The sequence below is a fragment of the Empidonax traillii genome, unplaced genomic scaffold, assembly GCF_003031625.1.
Source record: "Empidonax traillii isolate 1590-97213 ecotype Southwest subspecies unplaced genomic scaffold, ASM303162v1 scaffold726:size354854, whole genome shotgun sequence".
Taxonomy (NCBI): Eukaryota; Metazoa; Chordata; class Aves; order Passeriformes; family Tyrannidae; genus Empidonax; species Empidonax traillii.
Genome location: NW_020955919.1, coordinates 347,435 through 354,043, shown reverse-complemented (window position 1 = coordinate 354,043; position 6,609 = coordinate 347,435). Strand labels below are relative to the sequence as shown.

At 42.5% G+C, this 6,609-nt stretch overlaps 1 protein-coding gene across 1 annotated transcript in view; it reads right to left on the bottom strand.

Moving 5' to 3' along the window:
- Window positions 1-900: 900 nt before the first annotated feature.
- The window catches only part of USP15 (ubiquitin specific peptidase 15), a 69,005-nt gene continuing 63,296 nt past the window's right edge, over window positions 901-6,609 (bottom strand). Inside the window, exon 16 of the mRNA XM_027900429.1 lies at window positions 901-910. The gene's annotated coding sequence lies outside the window, so the exon portion shown is untranslated. The remainder of the gene's footprint in view (window positions 911-6,609) is intronic.

Sequence of the window (6,609 nt, the reverse complement as noted above, 5' to 3'; positions counted from 1 at the left end):
GGGATCCCTGAGTCTGCCTCAAAAAATGTTGGCTGCAATGTACCACTTCTGAAGTGTTTCTACACCAAGGAATGCAGCATGAGGAACAAACAAGAGGACCTCAAAGCTTTGGCCCAGTCCCAGAGATTTCACACTGTTGGCATAAAGTGGAACCTGGTGGGATGAGACCTGTGACTAGAGTGCCCTGGTTGGATGGTTACAGGCTCTTCAGGAGAGACAGGCAGGGCAGAAGAGACAGTGGGGCAGCACTATATGTAAGAGAACAATTAAAATGTATGGAGCTCACAGCTGGCAATGGCACCATTGAGAGCCTCTGGGTAAGAATCAAGGGGCAAACAAATAATGTGGATGTCATTGTGGGAGTCTCCTATAGACCTCCCAGCCAGGATGCTGATGCTGAAAAATTATTCTTTGAGGAACTGAGGGACACTTCCAAGTCAACTGCCCTTGTCCTTATGGGGAACTTCAACTTGACAGAAATTAACTGGCAGCATCACACAGTTGGTTCAACCCAGCAAGAAGATTCCTTAAAAACCTGGATGACAACTTTATGGAACAGGTCCTAAGGGAGCTGACTTAGAAGGATGCCCTCCTTGATCTGCTGTTTGTCAGCATAATGAATCTCCTGAGCAAAGTGGAGATTGGTGGCCATCTTGGCCACTGCGACCACAAAGGGATCCAGTTTGAAATCTCTGTTGACAGGAGGAAAAGTGCCAGCAAAACCTCAGCTCTGGACATGAGGAGAGCAAACTTCAGGCTGTTCAGGGAATTAGTGAGTAAGGTCCTCTAGGAAAATGTTTTTGCAGGTGCTGGGGTCCATCAATGCTGATCGCCTTTTCAACATCACCTCCTAAGGGCTCAGGGGCAGGCAATTCCCAAATGCTGGCAGTGAAGAAGGTGAGGCAGAAGGCTGGCTTGGCTGAACAGGAATCTTCTCTTAGAGATAAGGCAAAAAAGGAAGGTGGATGACCAGTGGAAGCAAGGTCAAGTGACATGGGAATAATTCAGAGATGCTGCTTGCCACTGTAGGGAGAAAACTTGTGTGGCCAAAGCTCAACGGGAGTTGAAGCTGCCAGAAATGTGGGGGACAATACAAAGAGTTTTTTCAAATACATTAACGGCAATAGCCAGTATGGAAATGTCATTGTCCTGTTACAGGAAAGGGATGGTCACCTCACAAATGGAGACAGAGCCAATGCAGAGGTGTTTAATGCTTTCTCTGCCTCTCTCTTCAACACAGATGATGGACCAAGGGGGTCTCAGTGCCCTGAGCTGAAGGAACATGACTGTGACTTAAACCCTGAAATTGCATGGGATCTGCTGGTCCAGCTGGATCCCTACAAATCCATGGGGCCCGATGGGATTCATCCCAGAATCCTCGAAGATCTGGCTGATCTCCCAAAACCTCTCTCAATGATTTTTGAGCAGTCTTGGGAAAACAGAGGGGTCCCAGCTGACTGGAAGCTGGCAAACCTTGTCCTGATTTTCCAGAAGGACACTGAGGACCCTGGAGACTACAGGCCTGTCAGTCTCACTTCAGTGCCTGGAAAAGTTATGGAGATTATTCTGGGAGGTGTGTTGAAAAACACCTGAGAGACAATTTTGTCATTGGTCACAGCCAGCATGGCCTCATGAGAGAAAAGTCCCACTTATAAAACCCTATTTTCTTTTATGACAATGTAACCCACTTAGCTGATCAATGGAAGCCAGTTGATATAATCTTTTTGGATTTCAGTAAAGCTTTCGATACTGTCTTTCACAGGATCCTTCTGGACGAAATGTCCAGCACAGCTGGATAAACACATGATAAACAGGCACAGAGGGTAACAGTGAATGGGGTAACATCAGACTGGTGACCTGTCACTGATGGGGTTCCACAGAACTCTATTGTCAGCCCTACGCTCTTCAATGTGTTCATAAATGACTTGGACACAGGGCTGGAAGGGATACTGAGCAAGTCTGCAAATGACACAAAACTGAGAGGAGCTGTTGACTCCCTCGAAGGCAGGGAGGCCCTGCAGAGAGATCTCGACAAATCAGAGGACTGGGCAATCACCAACTATTGGAAGTTCAACAAGGGGAAGTGCTGGATTCTGCACCAGGGATGGGGCAACCCCCGATGTACATACAGACTGGGGAATGGGATGCTGGAAAGCAGTGCCATAGAAAGGGACCTGGGAGTCCTGGTTGATGGCAACTTGAATATGAGCCAGCAGTGCCCTGGCAGCCAGGAGGGCCAACTGTGTCCTGGGGGCATCAGGCAAAGCATTGCCAGCTGGTTGAAGGGGGTGATTGTCCTGCTCTGCTCTGCACTGGGGTGGCCTCACCTTGAATATTGTGTGCAGTTTGGGGCACTGCAACATAAGAAAGCTGTTGGAGAGCCTCCAAAGGAGGGCAGCGAAGATGGTGAAGGAGCTTGAGGGGAAGCTGTGTGAGGGGTGGCTGAGGTCACTTGGTATGTTCAGCCTGGAGGAGAGGAGACTGAGTGGTGATCTCGTTGCAGTTACAACTTCCTCATGAGGGGAAGAGGAGGGGCAGACACTGATCTCTTCTCTGTGGTGGACCAGTGACAGGACCCAAGGGAATGGCCAGAAGTTGTGCCAGGGGACGTTTAGGCTGGATGTTAGAAAGAAGTTCTTCAACGTAGAGGGTGGTTGGCCACTGGAACAGGCTTCCCTGGGGACAGACAACACCAAGCCTGACTGAGGATGGTGATGATACTTCCAGGCACATGGTGTAACTTTTGGGAGGGGTCCTCTGCAGGGCCAGGAGTTGGACTCAGTGATCCTTGCGGGTCCCTTCCAGCTCAGCATATTCTGTGAATCTTTGATTCTGTGATATTACAGGAACAATTTACATCCTAAAAATGAGCTTCCTAAATTAGAGTCTCAGACTGACCATGACATTACCTAAACAGAAATTCAAAGATTATAGAGGATAACCAAATGCTTCCCATATTAAGTAGTACTACAACCTTCTTTGATTTATCTCTTAATCTGCACTACATTATCTGAAAACTATGACACAAAAAGCTAAGTTTAAATTTCCTTAAAACATCTTGTAGGGCATTATTTCCTATACCAAAAATCAGTATGTTTTTTTTATTTGCTTTTAATAGGTATAGATGATAGATTCAGTAATTGCTGTCACTTCTGTTTGCACTTGCTCCTCAGCCAAAAGACACACTCACATTTACACAACACCCACAGCGTAGTATGTATTTTAGAACACTGACAGATGTTGAAAATAAGCATCGCTCATCTGAATTTTGTAGCTATGATCAGAATATTTTGCACATTGAATGAAAACATTAATTTTAGACCAGGTGTCACTAACTTCTCCAGTAACATCCCTATTCCACAATGACTTCCTGATGGAAACTATTTTGAGCTTTTTGGTCAGTTCCTAAACTTTGTATTGGTGATACTGCATAATGTTCATGTTTTGATGACAGCAATGTGATACTTAAGGTGACCATTCAGTGCCAAGCACTGAAATAATTGTAGGTGCATCTAAATTATCGTATTTATCAACTGTCTTTTTCAATTACTGCCCGCCCATATAACAAAATTTACTTTTCATAAAGGCATGTGGACAGATGTGAATTCTTTATTAAAGTCCTGTATCAGCTTTTGTATTATTTGGCCCAGGGTGACTGTTTATGCTATATTGCTGTGGTGGGTTGACCTTGGCTGGATGCCAGGTGCCCACCCAGCCTCTCTATCACTCCTCTTCCCAGCCAGACAGGGGAGAGAGTAAGATGGAAAATAACTCATGGGTTGGGATAAGGCACTTTATTAAAGCAGAAACAAAGCAAATGCTTGCCCACAGTGATGGTCAGCCACTCCCAAGAAGGAGGGCTCCAGCACGCATGATGGTCCCTCAGCAGGCAGCCACTGGAAACAATGAATGCCTCCCTTCCTGCTCCTTGCCTCAGCTTTTATATCTGAGCTGACGTCATATGGTCTGGAATATCCCTTTGGTCAGTTTGGGTCAGCTTTGGCCTACTTGGGCCCCCTCCCAGGATCTTGCCCTCAACTGAGGAAGGAATGTTTCAGTGTTGGTGCTGTGCTCAGCAGTAGCCAAAACACTGGTGTGTTATCAACACCCTTCCAGCTGCCAATGCAAAGCACAGCACTGTGAGAGCTATTAATGGGGAAATGAACTCCGGCTCAGCCAGACCCAATACACAGGCATATAGTAACCCAGTAATCCCTAAATAAATTTGTCACATTTGGACTATTCCAGGGTTTCCATATCACCACAAGATGTAATTTCTTTTTAGTAAGATAGGTATCTCTGCCTGCCTCAGGAGCACATGATGCCAGTAAAGCATGCAATCTTGGAACTAGGGAAGTGGAACCATTTTCACAATGTTTACCCCCTAAGGAAAAAGAATTAAAAAAATCTCAAGAGAGCAGTTTGCCTGCAGACTAAAAATATGCTTATTCTATCAGATACAGCTTTCTTGTTTCACTACATTTATGGTGATTTTCTTTGTCAAAGTAACGAGTGTGTAGAAACAATGAAAAGCCATAACTTGCAAATACAAAGTCTGATATCAAAGAAGGCGACGTAATTTTTGAAGAAAACTAGTGGGTTTACCAATTAATTACTTTGCCAGTCCTACTGACTTCCTACTAAAGATTTGAAATTACTTACATAAATACACTTCACTCCATAACACAAGGCTAACTTCCTGGGAAACCTAGAAGGGGTTGTGGCTCTGCCATCAGCAACTAGTGGTAGTTGCAGTATCTGGCAGGGGAACATCTTAAGAGCTTTTCTCATCTTGTCAGCTCAACTGTAAGCTGCAAACTTCACCTCAGTGTGCCAGAAAGGCAGGTGGGACTTGAATTTAGGAGGGTGATGGAAGAGATCAGGGACCTGATCTGCACTGAAGCATTCAGAACATTGTCTGGAGCCAACTAGAACAAGAGGTCCTGGGCAGTATCTCTGCACCTCTCCTTCCCTTCCAGCGTGGCTTTAAATGACATATTGCTGTCACAAAATCCATGGAGTAACTGGGAATTACAAGCTGTCTTCTGCCTCCTACTCTGTTTTGTTTTGGTGACTGTCTTATTAATAAGGTTAAGTGAATCTTGTAATTGTAGGGTTTATGTTGATACTTATTTACAGCAAGCTTTTTGATGAAAAAAGAAAGCTGACTGTAGATTTTTATCTGACATGATTCATAGAGACATGTTAGGGTCCTCTTCTCTATATAAATGTCTAGTTGAGTGACAATAATTTTTGATAAACACTGTAAATAATAATATACTTTCTACCGTGTTAAGCATGTCCACACTGGATGAGTTATCATATCTTATGTGTGAATACATAGTTTTATGACACTCACAACTTGACTGAATTCCCAGAAACCTTTGAGACACCCATAGAAACGTTGCTGGTTTTTTCTCTCTTTAGGAAGCTGATTACAGAAACCATGTGCATGTAATCTTGGAAGCCAAATTAATAATAAATGTAAGTTTTACTAACTAAATGCTATTTTGATAAATACCCTTTTAAATTCTAGTTGGATTGTACAACTGTTAGTAGGTAAGTACATTCCTTCAAATATAAGATTGCATGTATATGTATTTGCATTTTCAAAGGGAGAATGAGGTGTGCTAGGAGACCCGAGTTATCAGGTATTAAAGCTCCGACCTATCAACTCCTAAGTATTTTGGTAAATCAAACTAGATCCTTTGCTCCTCTCCGATTTTTTCCATCAAGTTCTAGGCTAACACAATATGGAAAAACAAATAGGAGTATGAATGTAGGGGGCCTCTTTGTATGTGTTATTCAAAGAGTACATCAGTTCTCCAGAATTACTTCCTCTACTCCACAGATAACCCTCATTCAATTAATAAATATTTAGATCAAAGCTTTGTACTGGGTTACTGTATTCCATACCTAAATACAAGGTTTTAAGGCAAAAGCTTGTATCACCCCCACATCCCCCCGCCCACACTGGTTTATGTAACTTTAAATATATTCCCTGATTTCACCAACCATCTCATGATTAGTATCTTTCCATTGATTACTGTTACAGTATTACTTTTAAGAACAAAATATTTACGACAATACACTGCTTTTGCAGCCTTATAAATACTTTTAGAGCCAATGACAGGACAGAAACCCCTCTTTATATACTATTGTCTGGAAATATTATTAATCTTATTCTGTGTTGGTCATTAAATAGCCATTTTGTAACTGAGAATGTAAGTCTTAGAAAAAGATTATGCAGACACACTGTGGGGAAAAAAGCATGGAAAAAAATGCAACACTAAATAAGGCCTTGAATAGCTTTATTGAAATCTGTATAAATAAACATGCGCATTTCAAATGTAAACCCAAGTGAACTCAAGTGCAGACAAAATTTTAACCTCTGTCATGCAGGAGGTTAGTTTACATTTAAAAAAAAAAAAAAAACAAACCTCAAAGCAGCTTTAAAATACCAGGATGAAACACCAGTTTTAATATCAAGGTATAAAGCAAAGCCATGTCCAACATATCTCATTTATATCCTGGTCAAATGCAATTTTTTAAACTTTTTAATGCTAACATAAATAAATAATTTACCAAAATGTGCACTCACAGAGTGAA